The following is a 20,030-nucleotide window of genomic DNA, read 5'->3' as shown; positions in this document are numbered from 1 at the left end:
TAATGCAGTGGGGGAGAGACAAGCAAAAACACTAATAATGATGGAGAAAATAAAGCACCGTGTGTGGAGTCAGGGAGACTTGGGATTGAATCCTGACTCAGTATGATTCTTTTAAGTTGTTAGTTTAATTAACACTTTATTTTCTTAAATGTTTTTATTTTATTTTAGAGAGAGAGGAGTGAAGAGGGAGAGAGAGAGAGAAAAACATCGATTTTTTGTTGCATTTATTTATGCATTCATTGGTTGTTTCTTGTGAATGTCCTGACCGGGGATTGAACCTGAAACCTTGGTGTATTGGGACGCTTGAAACAACTGAGCTACCCCGGCCAGGGCAAAAATTTAATTTCTCTATGCATTTAAAATGTACTCACTCTATAAAAGATGTATATACAATCATCTTTGAAGGAAACATTTGTTAAGTAGGTCTTTGAAATATTTTTTTTAAAATATTTTATTGATTTTTTACAGAGAGGAAGGGAGAGAGATAGAGAGTTAGAAACATCGATGAGAGAGAAACATCGATCAGCTGCCTCCTGCACATCTCCTACTGGGGATGTGCCTGCAACTAAGGTACATGCCCTTGACCGGGACCGAACCTGGGACCTTTCAGTCCACAGGCCAACGCTCTATCCACTGAGCAAAATGGTTTCAGCTGAAATATTTTTTTAAAAAACATTTTTTTATTGATTTCAGAGAGGAAGGAAAAGGGAGAGAGAGATAGAATCATCAATGATGAGAGAGAATCATTGATCGGCTGCCTCCTGCACGTGCCCCACTGGGGATTGAACCCACAACCCAGAGGCCTCTCTCCTTGGCTTTAGATGGCCATCTAAAGTCAAGAAGAGAGGCCTCTGGAAAAAAACAATCCTGTCAATGCCTTGATCTCCTACATCTATCCTCCAGAACTGTGAGAAAGAGATTTCTGTTAAGTTTTCAGTCTGTGGTGCTATCTTAGAACACACTAGCAAATTAATACAGATGGGATGTTAAGAGTTCTATTAAGCATGAAGAATAGGGGCTGGCAAAGAATTGCCTTCTTTCTTTTTTAATATATATATTTTTTATTGATTTCAGAGCGGGAGGGAGAGAAAGAGATAAAAACATTAATGATGAAAGAGAATCATTAATCAGCTGCCTCCTGCATACCCGCTTCTGGGGGATCGAGTCTGCAACCCGGGCATGAGCCCGAAAGGGAATTGAACCATGACCTCCTGGTTCATAGGTTGATGCTCAACCACTGAGCCACGCCATGCTGGCTGGTCCTCCTTTTGTCTTCACATGGTCTTTCCTCTGATTTCCTGTGTCCTGACATCAGTCATATTGGATTATTATCTACCCCAATGACTTTATTAAACCTTAATTACCTCTTTAAATACTTTATCTCCAAACAGTCACCTTCTGCATTACTAGGGATTAGGACTTCAACATAAGAATCCTCCCCCGGCCCTGACTGGTGTGAGTTGGTTGGAGTGTCATCCTGTACACTAAAAGATCTCGAGTTTGATTCCCAGTCAAGGCACATACCTAGGCTGAGGATTTGGTCCAGGGTTGGGGTGAGTATGTGAGGCAACCGAAAGATGTTTTTCACATCTCTCTCTCTCTCTCTCTTACCCTTACTCTCTATAAGATCACTTAAATATATCCTAGAGCCGTGGTTGGCAAACTGCGGCTCGAGAGCCACATGCGGCTCTTTGGCCCCTTAAGTGTAGGAGTACCCTAATTAAGTTAATAACAGTGTACCTACCTATATAGTTTAAGTTTAAAAAATTTGGCTCTCAAAAGAAATTTCAGTCGTGGTACTGTTGTTATTTGGTTCTGTTGACTGAGTTTGCCGACCACTGTCCTAGGGTGAGGATTAAAAAAAAGATTTTTTTTTTCAAATTTTAAGAAAAAGTTTTTTGTTTTTTTTAAAATATATTTTATTTCTTCCTCTCTTACAGAGAGGAAGGGAGAGAGATAGAGAGTTAGAAACATCGATGAGAGAGAAACATCGATCAGCTGCCTCCTGCACATCTCCCACTGGGGATATGCCCGCAACCCAGGTACATGCCCTTGACCGGAATCGAACCCGGGACCCTTCAGTCCGCAGGCCGACGCTCTATCCACTGAGCCAAACCGGTTTCAGCAAGAAAAAGTTTATTTATAAATTTAGAGGTAGTAGAAGTGAGCCAGCTGGGCTGCAAAGGCTTGGGAAACAAGGAGGTAGAAGGTCCATTGGAGCTTAGGAGAGGGAAAGGCAAAGGCAATGTGCCTAGGGGGAAGAAGAGGAGGAAAAGAAAGGTGCATGCATACTCCTCCAAGAGGGAGAGCCCACTGAGGGGGACATAAATTAACCATAAACCATTTATCTAGAAATTTCAGAATATCACAAAAATTTCACTATTGTCAAAAAGGATAAAATCTAAAACCAAAACCCAACATTATAACTGAACTAGAGGCCCAATGCAGAAAATTCATGCAAGAGTAGGCCTTCCTTCCCCTGGCTGCCAGCACTGGCTTCCCTCTGGCACCCAAGACCTGGGTTTCCATCACAGCCCTGCTTTGTCTGGAAAGTCATCTGATCTAATTAGCATATTATGCTTTTATTATTATAGATTCTTAACCTCCAGGCAATTCACTCTATAGTTATTATTATTCCCATTTTGCAGATGAGAAAACTAAGTGGATGAGATAAAGTACCTTGCCTAAGGTCATACATTTAGATTCTTCTAGAATAGGGGTTGGCAAACTTTTGTGTAAAAGGCCAGCATGTAAATATTTTAGGCTTTCTGGGCCACTCGGTCTCAGTTGAAACTCTGCTATTATATCATGAAGACAGCCATAGACAATACATAAATGAATAAACATGGCTAAGTTCCAACAGAACTTAATACTAAAAACTGAATTTCATATGTTTTGTGTGTCACAAAACATTATTCTTTTGATTTTTCTTTAGCCATTTCTCTCTCTCAAATCAATCAATAAATCAATCAAAGAAATAATATATGCACTCTTTGTTCATTGCAGCATTATTTATGATAGACAAGATTTGGAAGCAGCCCAAGTGCCCATCAGTAGATGAATAGTTAAAAAAGCCGTGGTAGCCAAAACCGGTTTTGCTCAGTGGTTAGAGCGTCGGCCTGCGGACTGAAAGGTCCCAGGTTCGATTCCGGTCAAGGGCATGTACCTGGGTTGCGGGCACATCCCCAGTGGGGGATGTGCAGGAGGCGGCTGATCGATGTTTCTCTCTCATCGATGTTTCTGACTCTCTATCTCTCTCCCTTCCTCTCTGTCAAAAATCAATAAAATATATTTAAAAAAAAGAAAAAAAAAAAAAAGAAAGCCAGTTGGTAAAAATTCTAAAAAAAAAAAAAAAAAAAAAAAAAGCCGTGGTGCATTTACCCAATGGAATACTACTTGGCCATAACACATAATAAAATCTTACCTTTTGCCACAGCATAGATGGACCTGGAAAGTATTATGCTAAGTGAAATAAGCCAGTCAGAGAAAGACAAATACTATATGGTTTTACTTATATGTGGAATCTAATGAATCGAATCAACAAACAAAATAGGAATAGACTCATATATTCAGAGAACAAACCAATGGCTTTCAGAGGGGAGAGGGTGGTGCGCTGGATGAAAAAGGTGAAAGGATTAAGGGGGAAAAAAACACACCAAGGAATAAACAATTGTATAGACACAGATACAAACAACAGTACGGTGATTACCAGAGGTAAAGGGGATGGGGGAGTCAGAAAAGGGTAAAGGGAAATAAATGGTGATGAAAGGAGACATGACTTTGGGGAGTGAACACAATACAATATACAGATGATGTATTATAGAACAGCTCACCTGAAACCTCTATAATTTTATAAACCAATGTGACCCCAATAAATTCAATAAGGAAAAAACCCAACACCTTCTCCATGTAAATAATTAAAACATTACAGATTAGATTGATTATAGTTCCTTTTGACTAGCACCATACTCACAAACCATTTTTCCCACTACTAACGAACAGTTACTGTTATCAAGTTTGTATATATCCTTTCAGAATTGTTTTCTTGTGTTCTTGCTATTATGTTTTTACCTCTCAAGGGTAGTTATCTTTGACTCTCCCACACATTTCTTTTTTTTTTTTTTCCCCACACATTTCTATAAAGCAGTACTACAAAGAGGAGGAAGATGGTACTGAGCAGACACAATCTTAGCTCACTGTCAAAAGGGAAGAGATAAGATACATCTACATATGAATAAGTTCTATTTGTTAAAGGCACAGTCTGAGCATTCTTTGATCAATTCGGATGAGTTAACAAAGGCCTCACTTTAACTGGGCTGGACTGTTAAGGTTTTGATTGTTTTTATCAGGTAATTTAACCTATAACTAGTCTATTAGTAACTAGCAAGTTAGTAATTAGCATAGTGCCCTGCACAAAGATCAGTTTGTTAATTCCCTACCCACCTTACTTAGACCTGTTGTGCCCAAATGGTACAAATGGGGTGTGAAAATAATTACGAATATTTATTGAGGATTTATCATGTGTGAAGCAGGTACTTTACATATTTAATTTTCACCACCTGGTGAAGTAGTGTTATCACAAAGGAACATTTGAATTGAGAGGCCAGGCCTGCTGGACTCCAAAGGCATTGTATCTAATAGTCTGGGATTCTGCCTTTGAAGATCAAGTAAGCCAGTAAATGAGGAAATACTTCAAACTGTAAAACATTGTACTACAATTATAAACCACTAGAGGCCCAGTGCACAACATTCATGCACTGAGGTGGGGGGGGGGGCGGGGGAGGTCCTCAGCCTGGATTGCGAGAGGGTGCAGGCCAGGCCGAGGGACCCCCACTGGTGCATGATTGGGGCCAGGGAGCAATGTAGGAGGGCTCCAGGGGGTGTCCAGCCCAACTCGCTCAGTCCCAATCGGCTGGACCCCAGTAGCAAGCTAACCTACTGGTTGGAGCGTCTGCCCCCTTGTGGTCAGTGCACGTCATAGCGAGCAGTTGAGTGGCCTTAGTGTATCAACATATTAAGCTTTGATTGGTTGAATGGATGACGGGACACATAGCATATTAGGCTTTTATTATATAGGATTATTTCCTCCATTATTTTTATTTTTAATTGACTTTAGAGAGGAGGGGGGGTGGGGAGTGAGAGAGGAAAACATCGGTTGCCTCCCCTCTGCCTCTGGCGCCCAGGGATCAAACGCGGAACCTAGGTATGTGTCCTGACCAGATTCGAACCTAGACCTTCAGGTGCATAGGACCACGCCCCTACCAATTAAGCCACACGGGCCAGGGCTCCATCATTCTTAATTCGTAAAGTTAAACAGGTAAGATAGTTTTGAGAGGATTAGTCATTGTTTGGAAAGAGAAAATATTGAGTATGAGGCAGGAAACAGCTGAACCTCTCTAACCCCTTTTTCATGCTTAAAACGGGTAAATCCCTTTATTGAAGGGCTTACATGACTTAATAACACTTGTATAAACGGCTGACTTCGAGTAGGCGTTCAATAAGTGTTCATCTTTTCACGCAGAAGAGACTTGGGAATGTAGGATTCGATCCCACATTTAACAAGATAGCCGCGAGACCCTCCGGTCCTGTGGAGGTTCCGTTTGAAGTCCGCTTGGTGCCGCCGGTACCGGGACTAGCCATTGGCGTTTTCCCGCGCAGGGAGCCGGGAGGAGCGCGAGCTTGGGCTGTGGGTGTGGGAACCTCCCCCGCCGGGACTGTTCTCGCAGCAAAAACCACGTTCAGCCACCTGGCAGGAGGCACCCACTGGTATTAGTCTCAAATGATAGCCCGCTTACCCTTTCGGCCTTCGCTGGGTAGTAAGTCTCAGCCGCATCGCCTGTGAACCTGCGGGGGAAGGGCTGCACGGGTGGGGCCTATGCCGCGTAGCACGCTGGGAGTCGTAGTCCCCTCTCGCAACGTTTGTTGCCTTGAGTGGTTGGAATGCATCACGTGATGCGAGCAGGGAAGCGACGTGGGGCGGGGTTGACTTGTGAAGTCATCACAGCGCGACAACGAGCTGCAGTTGTGGTCATTCTGGGTGTTGTTGATAGTTCGCTCCTGATAACTCCTGTAAAATATCCCTTATGTACTCCATCCCCGCGCCTCCCCTGGCCTCGGCGCTGGGGGACTTCCCCGGGTGGTGTTGGGGGCCGCAGAGGAAGCGATGAGCTCGCTCCACGGGCGGGCTGGTGAGCTGCGCGTGGCGACTCCTCCTTCGCCCGTGACGTAGAGGTCACGTGACGAGACGCGCTGCCTCTGCTGCCGCCGCCGCTTTGTAAGAGGCACATTGGCAGGTAACGAGCGGCGGCGGCGGCGGCGGGTGCCGAGTCCAGCGAGAACAGCAGCGGTAATTGGCACCTTCTCTCTCTCTTCCCAGTTCCAGGCCCTTCATCGCGCTTTTTAGCGTTGGGTTCAGGTCTTCTTTTCTTCAGCCCCGTTTATCCTGCCCGAGTGCCCACCCGTGAGGACCGGGCCGAGCTTCCTTCGTCGGCTTCAAGCGTCCTCCGTATGCCCAGGCCCGGGCGCCCTCCTTCCTCTCCCCATCCTGTTGCCCCGCGCTGCTTCCTGCCTACCCGGGGCCTGGTCGGCCCGGCCCCACCCAGCCTCAGGGGGCTCATTCCCCTCCCCCCTTCAGGTTTCTGCCCTGGAGGGTGTGGTTTTCCCCTCCCACCTGAGTCCCTTCCTGTCCTCTGGAGCTCCCGCACCACGCTGGCGCTCCCCATCTCGACCATCTTTCCGTTTTCACGACTGTCGCTCGCTAGTCCTGGGACTGGACCTCTTAGAGCTCAACTTCTGCGCTCTCTAGCCGTTCCCGGCTGACTCGGAGGCATAGTTCAGCTCCACTCCTTTCCACTCTGGAAGGCTTTGGTGACAGTCTCTTGGGACTCGGTTTTCTCAGTCCCAGTTCCTGTTGGCGCTTTGTAAACTGAAGCGCCTTCTGTTATAATATCAAAAATGCCTTAGTGCATTACATCTTTTTTTGCCTCTGAATCACTTTCTCACTTGGCTGCCCCACCTTTCCCCGTGGGTTTTCAATCTAATTAATTGCCCAGGCATCTCAAGTGCCACCACTCTGGCCTCTTGTCCTTGTTTTCCCTGAGTTGATGCCATCATCATTCCTGTTATTTCCTGTTAGACATAGTCCTGTAGTTTACTACCACCTCCGTTGGATACTGTTTCTACTTACGTGCAACATATATTGTCTGCCAGTATTTAGGCTTACTGTCTTCTTTAGCACCTGTGTGTCCTAACAACTGAGAGTTTTTTAAGGTCTCCATAAGGTATCCAAAGATCATCTTATTTGAAGGGCATATAATTAAACTTTTTGGTGAAACCAGATCTTTTGTATTTTCTATTATGACAGTACTTTTTAAACCAAGAGGTATGCGAGTAGTGTGTTCCTCACTTTTTGCCACGAGGTGTACATTTTTTGTGTGTGTCAGTTTGTCTAATAAAGGTGGTTGGAAATGGAGATAATATTTAAGAGCTCCTAAGTCCTAGGCATTGGGTTCCCAGATTGGGTTGGTTCCTGTCTGTCTCAGGAAGGGGAATAAATTTCACTGTCTTTAGATGATAGGGTCTTCCAGTACATCACACCTTTTACCTTCCTACAAGGACCCCTTGGCTTGGGCTATCCTCCCTTTGCTGTGAAGGCTTCCCTTATCTGTCATTTTGGCAGAAATGATTAGTTTCCCACACTCTTCTGCTCGTTTCCAGTGAGTTCCTCCTAATCGCCCCTCCCCCCTTACAGCTAGTTCACATGTCTAATGAGATTTCTCCCCTTATCCTGCTTGTTTCCCACAGCTCTGATTTCCTCTTTTTGCTTCCTTGTTGCCTCTGACCTTCAATAATTAAGAAACGATTCAGAGAAGGGAGATTTGTGTTAAGATGGAAATGTGGCTGGAAATGGTGGCATGGGAATGAGGCCATGGGAAAGGTTTGTGGTAATTGCCTCTCTTGCCTGTTTCCTGCCGCTCTGGTTTCTTCTGGCCTCTCTGTCTTTAAATGTGGGCTGGACCAGCAGCAGTCACATGGAGCTGCCTTTAGGATAAGGCTGGAACAACAATAACACCTCTGCTTCCCTTTCCTGGCAACTGGTGCAGCCAGTGCCCTGCTCACCAGAGTGTCCCCTGGTTATTAGCCTGAGTGACTTTTATTGTTTGGAAAGGAATAGTAGAACATGAAGAAGAATAGGTTTACTTCAGTATGCGCTGTGTCTTTGTAGGAACTGGTTTATATCTCTACTGCCTTAAGTATAAACTATATGTAGAAAATATAAAGCAGTCTTGAAGATTTGAACTGGTCTGAAGTGAAGCCTTTACTTTGTAAGGGTTAGTCTTTTTGTTTTAAGTATATTTTTATTGATTTTAGAGAGGAAAGAAGAGGGAGAGATAGAAACATCAATAATGAGAGAGAATCATTGATCAGCTGTCGCCTGCACACCCCCCTCCCCCCCCATCGAGCCCACAACCCAGGCATATGCTGGTGACCGGAATCGAACGGGCTAGGGCTGTAAGGGTTAGTCTTGAAGTGTTGATTTTCTAGACCTTTTTAAAAAATGATGACTTTAAGATTTATTTTTGTTATAAGACACTTCCTTTTTGATGTAAGTGTATTGTGAAGGATTAATACCTGCTCAAAAGAAGCTGTCTGTGTGAATTCACAGGCTGAAGTTCCTTTGCTCGTAAACATCTATCTTATTTTTCATTGTGAGGTATCCTGTAGGTCAGCAAATACCAGTTAGCTCAGAGTTCTTAATTTGAGTAAATGGAGTGTCCTTTAAAAGTTCAGTGTAATGGCACCTGTGGTGTTGACTGATGAGGTGGTGAATCGATGATATATCTTAGAAGCAGCTGTTTTTTTTCTTTTCACCCCATCCCCCACCCCCCAAAAAAGAAAGTGGAAATTTAACTTGGAGGCAGAAAGAGGGAAGATTTATAGGAAATAATCGCCATTAAGCCTGTGGTAGGTTTTGAAGTAACTTGACCCAACTATCAAATAAATATGTGGGAATAGAATCCTTTTTTTTTTTCCTTTTTAAGTCCAAGAACCAAATTAATCAGTTTTGTTTAGACAATTATGCTGCATCTCCTGATATCTCCCACTTTTTTTTGTTTTCTTGACTTTTTTTTCAAAGATGCTGCATTCCTGTACTTTTTAAAGAAAGTATATTTTAGTTTTGAAATTTCTTCCCATGGGTTTTGCAGGCCAGGTTTGTGAATTTCTGCCTGACATAGCATGTGTACTAGAGTGAATTTCAATTTTCAGGTAATTCATTTTCACACTGGGGCTATGAAATACATGGAATTGGAACCCAGTTAACTATCTGGAGTTAATTTATGAAATTCGGCTTGGATTAAAGAGTAGGTATTTTATTTACAACTAGGCAGTGCACTCTACTTTTAAAAGTTGTTGGGAATTTGTTGCTTGGCTTTCTTCATGTGGAACACTAAAAGTAATAGAACATATATTTGATTGGGTCTAAAACTTACCCCTTCCTCCTTTCTCTTCTATTTATCTTTCTCTTTTTCTCTCCATTCTCTTTTCTTGCCTTCTTCTGTCCCTTCATCCCATATAAAAACACTCTCAACACTGTCTTCAACTAGGAGATTGTAGGAGTTTTTATTCTACTTGCCACCATAATATGCTGCGTCCCAAGCAAGCAGATGAAAAAAAAAAATAACTTTGTAACCACATGGGCTTTTGGGGCAAGGTGTGTAGTGCTGTCTGTATTGTGTGTGTCTACCCAACTTGAATGTGTGTTCTTTAAAGGGTGGGATTTTTCATTTGAAATTGTTTTTTAGACCAAACCAATAGCCCCCCCCCCCCTTTCTCAAATTAATTTACCAATTTCCAATTTAGAGTAGGTTTTTAAAAATTTATTTTAAAAAATATTTTTATTGATTTCAGAGTAGAAGGGAGAGAGACAAACATCAGTGACGAGAGAGAATCATTGATTGACTGCCTCCTACACACCCCCTTCTGGGGATCTAGCCTGAAACCTGGGCACGTGCCCTGACTAGAATTGAACTGTGACCTCCTGGTTCATAGGTTGAAGCTCAACCACTGAGCCACACTGGTAGGGCTAGAGTAGGTTTTTGGGTCAGGTTGGCTGACACTATTTTACCTAACAAAATACACTTGAGAAAGTTTAGGGGGGGAAAAAAGTAAAAATAATTATTGGCTTAACATTTTAGTATAAATTCTTGCTCTCTTTTCTCTACATAAAGTATATACTTTCAAAAAAGTCATAGAAGATGTATGCGGTATAAGAGCACATGCAGACTTTTCAAAAACAAGAATAAAATGACCAACCATTACAAGGAAAGCATTACGGCTACCTAAAAGCCCCTCCCTTTACCTAAAAGCCCCTCCCCTCCCCGTGTATGCCGTCTCCCAAGGCATTCCTTTCCCTCTTTTCCAGAGGTAACCATTACTCTACATTTTGGGTTTACGATTTTTTAGAATTATTTTTATTTCATATATGTGTATGTCCATAAACCATATATAGTATATATTGCCCATTTTCAATCTTGATCTAAAGGGAATTTTATGATACTTTCACTCTTACATCTTTTATTTTTATTATTTCACTCTTAACATGTTTTAGATTCATCCATAGTTGACCCTTACAGCTATCAGTTACTGTCAGTAGTGTGGTAGTCCATTGTAAGGATATGCCACATCCTATTGTGATGGATCTTGTCTCATTTCCAGGTGTGTGTGTGATTACAGATTATAGTTGTCTCCTTATGAACATTTGCACATACTCCCTCCCACCAAAACAGATTTCTCAAGGTTATATATATAATTGGGAGTGGAAATTTGGGGCTGTGTGTGGGATATTTGTAACTTTACTAGGTAATCCCAAACTGTTTTCCATAGTGTTGTATAGTCATTCTTTATTAGGTTTCTCATCAGAACAGAATATTGAGTGACTCTTTTCTCAGTTCTCTTAAGGTGTTACACAACTGGTATCATTCTAGAAGTCTAGGGAAGAAGTTTAATTCATACATATAATGGATACCTTAGATATTGAAACTTAATTTTCAAGACTGAATAGTTAAGAGTCACACATCCTTGCCAACATTTGATAGTGCTTTAATTTTTAGTTTAAGCCAATTCTAGTGGGATGTTTTATTTTTTTATTTTTATTTATTTATTTATTTATTTTTTTAAAATATATTTTATTGAGTTTTTACAGAGAGGAAAGGAGAGAGATAGAGAGTTAGAAACATCGATGAGAGAGAAACATCGACCAGCTGCCTCCTGCACACTCCCCACTGGGGATGTGCCCGCAACCCAGGTACATGCCCTTGACCGGAATCGAACCTGGGACCTTTCAGTCCGCAGGCCGACGCTCTATCCACAGAGCCAAACCGGTTTCGGCTCTAGTGGGATGTTTTAGATTCATCTTTTATGAATACTACACAGCTGCATTTTGCTTTGTTAATACAACCTACCAGCTTCTCCTTTAATTGGAGCATGCAGACCATTCACATTTATTATAATTATGGATATTTTAGATATATTTCTACCATCATAGTCTTCGGCTTTCCTGGTCTTTATTGTTTTTCTGTCCTTTTTGCAGTTTTGATTTCTTTCTATTTGGTTTCCTCCAAGTTTTTTTTTTTTTTTTTTTTTAATATATTTTTATTGATTTCAGAGAGGAAGGGAGAGAGATAGAGAGACAGAAACATCAATGATGAGAAAGAATCATTATTCAGCTGCTTTCTGCATGTCCCCTGCTGGGGATCGAGCCTGCAACCTGGGCATGTGCCCTTGACTGGAATTGAACCTGGGACCTGTAAGTCTGTAGGCCGATGCTCTATCCACTGAGCCAAACCAGGTAGGGACAAGTTTTTATTTGTTTTTATTAAGATATTTTTATTTATATCAGAGAGGGAGAGAGAGATAGAAACATTGATGATGAGAGATAATCATTGATCGGCTGCCTCCTGCAAGCCCCCTACTGGGAATTGTGCCTGCAACCTGGGCATGTGCCCTTGACCAGAATTGAACCCAGGACTCTTCAGTCTACAGGCTGACGCTCTATTCACTGAGCTATACCAGCTAGGGCTCCTCCAACTTTTTTAAAAAATTTGATTTTTAGAAAGGAGAGGGAAAGGGAAAGAGAAAGAAACATTGATTTGTTGTTCCACATATTTATCTATACATTGGTTGCTTCTTGTATGTGCCCTGACTGGGGATTGAAACCCCAATGTTGGCAAATCAGGAGGATGCTCTAAAACTCAGCTACCGGCCAGGACTGGTTTCCTCCAACTTTTCAAGATTTTCAAATCTATAGAAGCTGAAAGAGTATAATAGGGAACACATGTATACCTACTTAACATTTTGTCACATTGTCTTTTCTCTATACTACACATGTTATCTTTTAAGGCTAAGTAAATTAAAAGTAAAGTGTGAACATCTTCATATTTATACCCAAACTAGAGGCCTGGTGCATGAAAATTCATGCACTGGAGGGGGTATCCCTCAGCTCGGCCTGCCCCCTCTCACAGTCCGGGAGCCCTCAAAGGCAGGAGGCGACGCCCCATCACACCTCTGCTGCTGCCACTGCTGGCAGCGCAAGCCTCAGCCGGCCCTGGTTACCTGAGCCTCAGGCAGCCCTGGGCAGCTGGGCAGCCGCCATCCGAGGCTTGCCTGCACCTTAGGCGTTTGCTGGGCAGCCACCATCTGAGGCTTGCCTGTGCGTCAGGCCGGCTCTGGGGGCTGAGGGGACTGGGTGCCACCATCTTTGAGGGTGGGACAGTCAATTAGCATATCCCCTCCTTATTGGCTGTGGGAGCCACATCTTTGTAACACGTGAGGGTCAATTAGCATATTCCCTCTTTATTAGATAAGATGTTTCCTTTGTAAGCATCTGTTTACAATAAAGAGCTTCTCTTACAAATAAGCACATTACATCACACTTAGGAAAATGAATAATTATTTAATAATATGTAATGTATAATACCTATAATTACATTTGGTATAAGTTTACATTCAGATTTTCCCAAATGTTTACAAAATGACCTTTTTTAGTCTCCCTGTCCAATCAGGGTTTCTGATTCACTCTATGCCAGGGGTGGGCAAACTTTTTGACTCAAGGGCCACAATGGGTTCTTAAACTGGACCGGAGGGCCGGAACAAAAGCATGGATGGAGTGTTTGTGTGAACTAATATAAATTTAAAGTAAACATCATTACATAAAAGGGTATGGTCTTTTTTTTTTTTCTTCTTTTTTTAGTTTTATTCATTTCAAACGGGCCGGATCTGGCCCGCGGGCCGTAGTTCGCCCACGGCTGCTCTATGCATTGTCACTGAAGTGCAGAACTGAGTGATAATTACTTTTTCAGATGTAATTGCCAGTTAGACGATCTGATAAGTAATACACAACTACTGCTATTACTTAGTTCAGTTACTTCTTGCCATTGTTGGATATATTGTAATTTATTGTAGGATGAGTGTAACTTTCTTGGGCTGTTAGAAAGACTAAAAATATTCAATGTATCCAGTTAACTGCTGTGCACACCCCTTTTATCAGTTTTGAAACACTGGTTAACGATCATTTTGATGTGTGAGAATGTGGATAGAGTGTTGGTCTGTGAACTGAAGGGTCCCAGTTTATTCTGGTCGGGGGCGCATGCCTGGGTTTTGGGCTCAATCCCCGGTGGTGGGCTTGCAGGAGGCAGCCGATCGATGATTCTCTCTCATCATTGATGTTTCAGTCTCCCTCTTCCTGCCTCTCTGAAATCAATAAAAATATATTTTTTAAAAAACTTTAAATAGCATAGTCTCATGGCATTTTATTTTTATAAAATGCTTAGAATGTAGGTTAATTCAGATTAGGTCTGAGTGATAGTTTTTTTCTTTTTGTTAATATATGCTGTACAGGTGTTCACTTGAACAAAGATTAATTGTTGAAACTTGTTAGCACCTGTTAGATGTTACAAATACAGATGAATAATGTAATCAATAATGAAAAAAGTCAATGGAATAAGATATCCTAGGGTAAGGATTTAAATTACACAACATACTTTGAATATGCTGGGTTTTTTGTTGTTGTTGTTGAGCTGTATTTTGCCGTAGCCGGTGAAGAGCCCTGGGTTCAGTGCCCGGTCATGCCCGGTTGCAGGCTCGATCCCCAGTAGGGGGCGTGCAGGAGGCAGCCAATCAATGATTCTCATCATTGATGTTTCTATCTCTCCCTCCCTCTCCCTTCCTCTCTGAAATCAATAAAAAAAAATAATTATATATATATGTATATATATATATACATTTAAAAAGCTGTATTTTATCAAGGCATTTATGATTTGTTGATGGATTTTAGCAGTATTCTAGAAGAATAACAGTCCCACTTTGGCATCATTTTCACAATTTACATAGTTCAGACAGGTAAATAAGGGCATGAAGTTTCAGTGAACCAGAGAGGAGGCAATTATTGATACAGTCTTTAATAAAGATACCTTGTAACTGCTGCGTTATATATGTGACGTAGTCACATATCAAAACTAGTACTGGACAAGGGTTACCAAACTTCTAAAAGATGAGGAGGAGGTAGCTTTGGTACAATGACCCTTAATTCAGATACCTATACTAAATTGATGGCAGGGAGAATGTAAAGGAAGACAGATCTAATGCCTTAAATGCTTTATGACTTAAATGTATGTGGGAGGAAATGGTAACATTGAAAGAATGGCTTAAAGGTTTTGAGCTCTGAAACACTTGAATATATTGGTCACTTGGAAAATTTTGGAGGTTTTTAAATGAAGTGATTTTGGATGAATTTCATTATTGGTGTAGGTATCTAGTAGGCAGATGTGGGCTGAGTTTCTGGAGAAAGACAAGGTTTTGAGCTTTTCCTTTGAAGTTTGATGATACCAATAGTAACCTTTATGTCGGAAGGAAGAAACGTGATCAAGAAGTTAACAGTTTTGTTTCAGGAGTAGAAGGATGTGCTGCTGCTGGGGATCTGAGCCCAGAAAACCAGGATGGTGTAGTGTCTGAAAAGCCAAGTGAAGAAAGTGTGTTGAAAGCCAGAGACAGATGAGAGAATGAGAACAGAAGACGGATGTAGGAGATTTGCCGTTCTCCCAAATTAGGAGGAGGTCAGTGGTGACTTGGGGAAATACCATTTTTTTCCTACAGTTGGAGTGATAGGGTGGTGGAAATCAGACTGAAAGTTAAGTGGATATTTAGTGAGGAAATGGAGGAGGAAGTAAGTATATTCTTGATCTTGGTTTTCTTTCCTTTTTTTAAAAAAAATTTTTTTTTATTGATTTCAGAGAGGAAGGGAGAGAGAGAGAAATATCAATGATGAGAGAGGATCATTGATGGGCTGCATCCTGCACACTCCCTACTGAGTTAAAGTGACATGATTTGGATAATGTTTTTTGGCCTAGTATCAAGAATCTCTGATTGTGACTGGTTGTGATCAATATGACTTGAATAAAAGAAAGATTTGGCCAATTGAACTTGTGATGCCATGAATGGTGAGGCATTTGCCTATAGTTTGATACCTTCCTTCCCCTTTTTGACTGGGTCTTAGGAAGAGTAAAGAAGCAAAAGGAAGAATGATGACTTCTCCCTGCTTTGTCCCCTTTTCTATGAAGGCTTTGGGACAGAGCAACTAGTGAGAAGTTAATTTTGCTCTAATGGATGCAGAACTGGAATGGGGGGTGGGGCAGCGAATGGGAGTGAGGGTGGGAAGACAAAAGTTTATAAAAATATGTCTCAGTCTTTATCACAGACCAAGACTAATGTTGGCATTGAATTTATGCTGTTCTGATGACTGACTTTACTTGATTCCCTCAAAAGAGGGTAGGTGGGGGACTAATGTAAGTGAACTTGGTTGGGAAAGAGACACATTAAACTAGGATTTAGGAATAGGATAGGGGAATTTGAGATGGGGACATTTTGTTGGCAATTTATTATCACTTTTTTTTAAAATATATTTTATTGATTTTTCACAGAGAGGAAGGGAGAGAGATAGAAAGTTAGAAACATCGATGAGAGAGAAACATCGATCAGCTGCCTCCTGCATATCTCCCACTGGGGATGTGCCCGCAACCTAGGTACATGCCCTTGACCGGAATCGAACCTGGGACCCTTCAGTCTGCAGGCCGATGCTCTTATCCACTGAGCCAAACCGGTCTCGGCTATTATCACTTTTTATTAATATCCATGAAGTAAGTCTTTTTTTTTTTTTTTAATCCTCCCCTGAGGATATTTTTCCATTGGTTTTTAGAAAGAGTGGAAGAGAAAGGGAAAGACAGAGAGAAATATTGATGTGAGAGAAACACATCGATTGGTTGCCTCCTGCCTATGCCCCAACCAGGGCTGGGCTGGGGAGGAGCCTGCAGTCGAGTTGCTTGCCCTTGACCAGAATCAGACCGGGACCCTTCAGTCCACAGGCTGATGCTCTATCCACTGAGCCAAACCGGGTAGGGCATAAGCTTCTTTATTTTCCTTTCTCTACTTGCTTTTTCTTTGGTGCCTGAGACAGTGCATGCTAATATTGGTGGATGATTGTGGGTAAGGTTATTTCAGTCACTCAAGCTAACATAGAAGTCATTCTGCCACATGCTGAAAATAAAAAAAATGTTTGAGGGCTTACTCTGTGTAAGGCTTGGGATGGAACCCTCTTCCCTCAAAAAAGACAGTGATTAAGTACAATGCAGATGATATTTAAAATAAACGACAAGTAAAGAACTTGAAAGACTGCATTGTCCTTGAGTTCAGAAATTTGTTTTGGAAAGTAGCCATACTATGCTGCCCAGAAGTCATGCAGACACATAAATGCTGCCACTTTTGAGAAAGAGACCATGGACAAGAAAGAAAACAGTGATGTGATAATTTATGTAGGAATGCAAGTTCCTAGGTGCATCTTGGAATTAATATGATTCAGACTAATTTCCCAAATCCACCAATGGTTACAATAACTGATGTAGAATCAGAAAAAGTTAAATCAGTTTTATCGTACTGTATTTGCCACAGAAGAGAAGTATGTATTGCATTTTGGAAAGCATTTATATCAGTAAGGGTTGGAACAAAAAACATGTTGGCCCCAAAGAGTTTTCTTTTATATTCCCATAATGTTTGACTCCTCAGCTGAACTTGATAATTGAGGTGCTATAATGCCATCTTCCTTTTACATAATAGTTTACATTTTAATGTTCAGTGATAGAGCATGGTACAGCCATTTCTAGTGGATCACACTGATGCAAAAGAAATAGAAAACACTGAAAGAATATTTACTAAACTGTTAACAGTGTATTTTGGGGGGCGGTGGAACTATTTAGGTAGTGGTTTTATTTTCTTTCACTTCTCAGGGTTTTTTTGGAATTTTGTATAATGGCTATTACATGGGTAAAATAATGAAGGTGAAATGCTTTTTGCAACTTTCTCATCTTTCAGTTTGAATTATACAGGATCAAAATGTTCATCTAAGGTTCTTTGAGGACAGTGATTTTCAAACCTTATTGCGAATCACGTATTGTTTAAACAGAAGTTCTCATTCAGTAAGTCTGGTGTGACCTTGAGAATTTTCATTTATGACCAGTTCTCAGATGATACTGCTTTTACTGGTCAAGACACCACACTTTGAGAACTACTGTTCCAGAGTAGTGGTTTGATATTCCAACTGCACATTAGAAATAAAGACTGTCTTAAAACATTTGAGATATAATTCATATACCATAAAATTTATCCTTTAAAAGTATTCAATTCAGTGAGTTTTAGTATATTCAAAAGTTGTGCAAGCATCACTATCTCTAGAATATTTTCTTTATTTTATTTTTTCCATCATTTATCCCCTCTGTGCCTCGTCCACCTCCATCCTCCCCCCACCCCGCCTGCAATCACCACATTGTTGTCCATGAGCTAGAATACCCGCCCCCCCACCCCCCCCAAAAAAAACACATACACAAAACAACCCATGCCCATTATCAATCACTGTCCATTCTCTCCTCCTAGTAGCCCCTAGCAGCCACTATGATGCTTGGATGGTTTTTTCTGTTGGCTATTATGAGTAATGTTGTTATGAACATTCATCTGTACTTTTGTGGGTGAACAGGTTTTCATTTTTCTTGGGTATGTACCTAGGAGTGGAATTGTTTGGTTATATAGTAACTCTATTTTAACTTTTTAGGAACTGCTTGGAGAACTTTTTTTTCTAATTTGTGTTTTTATTGATATGACACAGAGAGAGAAACATCAATGAGATAGAAACATTGATTGACTGCCTGCTGCATGTCCCACTCTGGGGATCCAGCCTGCAACTGGGACATGTGCCTTGCCCAGGATTTGAATCAGTGATCTCTTGGTTCATGGGATGATGCTCAACCAACTGAGCCACATTGGCCAGGGCTGGTTGGAGAACTTTAAGAACTATTGGTGGTGCCCTGGCTGGTTTTGCGCAGTGGTTAGAGTGTAGGCCCTCAGACTGAAGGGTTTAGTTCAGTTCCTGGTCAAGAGCATGTACCTCGTTTGCTGGCTTGATCCCCAGCCCCCTGGTTGGGGCTTATATGGGAGGCAACCAACCAATGTGTATCTCACATCAATGTTTCTCTCTGTCTCTCCCCCTCACTTTCACTTTCTCTAGAAAAATCAATGGAAAAAATATCCTCTGGTGAGGACTAACAAAAAACTATTGGTGTCTGGGTCCTATTCTGATTTTAATAGGACCTGGTTTCATTTATATTTGGACATGGATACAATGGTATAATTAGCTATTGCATATGCTGTCAACCAGGGTTGAGACTCTCATGTTTCAGGAAGTAGTGGTTTTTCTGGGCTTCTAACTTGTTTTTACTATTTTATTGGTTCCTTGGGCCCACTGTGCCACCAGTGATCAGAACATGGTAGGAGATAATAGCATAATTATTCAGTGCAGGCATACCTTGTTTTATTGAGCTTCACAGGTATTGTGTTTTTTACAAAGGGAAGGCAAACCCTCCACTAGAAAAAGAAAAAGATTACTACTCACTTTATTATGGTAGTCTGAAGCTGAAACCACAATATCTCCAAGGTAAGCCTGTAATTCCTTGTTGCCAGACCCTGTGAGGAACTTGGAAGTTTTCAGAAATGGAGAGTTAAAGCAAAAAGCAGACTATAGTTGTACCACTGTATATATGGGTGGGTACAAATTCTGGGGGAGCAAGACTAGAGAATAATACATAGGAAGGTAAACAGAATTTGATAGAAGTAGAGAGAAAACAAAGAGACTGTTTAACAAGAATTATTACTGGATTTATGAGAAGTCAATGTTATATTGTAAGTGGGTAATTTATAGAAATTATTTTTTAATTTGGCTAGTCAGTTTTTAATTAAAACATTTCTTTAAATTTAAAAACAGACCCTTTCCTAGTCCTTGTCTATGAAGTAGTAACCCTCTAATAAAGGTGTCATCTTGGTATTATTTGGTGTGTACTTATATTAATGTAAGCTAAATAAAGTACAGTATTCTTATAACTTGATAGGTCTTGCATTGCTGGCTTGGTGGTGATAAACTCCCTTAGCCTTTTTTTGTCTGTGAAGCTTCTTGTTTCCCCTTCAATTTTGAATGATAGCCTTGCTGGATAGAGTATTCTTGGATTCAGTCCTTTGCTTTGCATCACTTTGTAAATTTCTGTCCTTTCTTTTCTGGTCTGGTGTGTTTCTGTTGAGAAATTATTTGATAATCTGATGGGGGATCCTTTGTAGGTAACTCTCTGTTTCTCTCTTGCAGCCTTTAAGATTCTCTCTTTGTCTTGTACATTTGCCATCGTTATTATGACGTGTCTTGGTGTGGGTCTTTTGGGGTTCATCTTGCCTGGGACTCTCTGTACTTGTGTAACATTTTTCTTCCCCATGTCTGGGAAGTTTTCTGACATTATTTCTTCAAATAGATTTTCTAATCCTTGCTGCTCTTCTTGTCCTTCTTGCAGCCCTATTATGCGTATGTTACTTTGTTTCATGTTGTCCCGAAGCTCCCTTAGGCTCTCCTCCTGCTTTTTAATTTTTTTCTCCAGTTGCTGTTCAGATTGAGC

General features: G+C 41.2%; 1 protein-coding gene across 2 annotated transcripts in view; it reads left to right on the top strand.

The window, feature by feature from the left end:
• The first annotated feature begins 6,269 nt into the window (after positions 1-6,269).
• The window catches only part of UBAP2 (ubiquitin associated protein 2), a 101,759-nt gene continuing 87,998 nt past the window's right edge, over positions 6,270-20,030 (top strand). For both annotated transcript variants that reach the window (XM_081103651.1, XM_081103650.1), the window contains exon 1: positions 6,270-6,346. The gene's annotated coding sequence lies outside the window, so the exon portion shown is untranslated. The remainder of the gene's footprint in view (positions 6,347-20,030) is intronic.

This window comes from Myotis nattereri, assembly GCF_964212035.1.
Source record: "Myotis nattereri genome assembly, chromosome: 12".
Lineage (NCBI taxonomy): Eukaryota > Metazoa > Chordata > Mammalia > Chiroptera > Vespertilionidae > Myotis > Myotis nattereri.
This window is presented reverse-complemented; position numbering and strand designations above follow the sequence as displayed.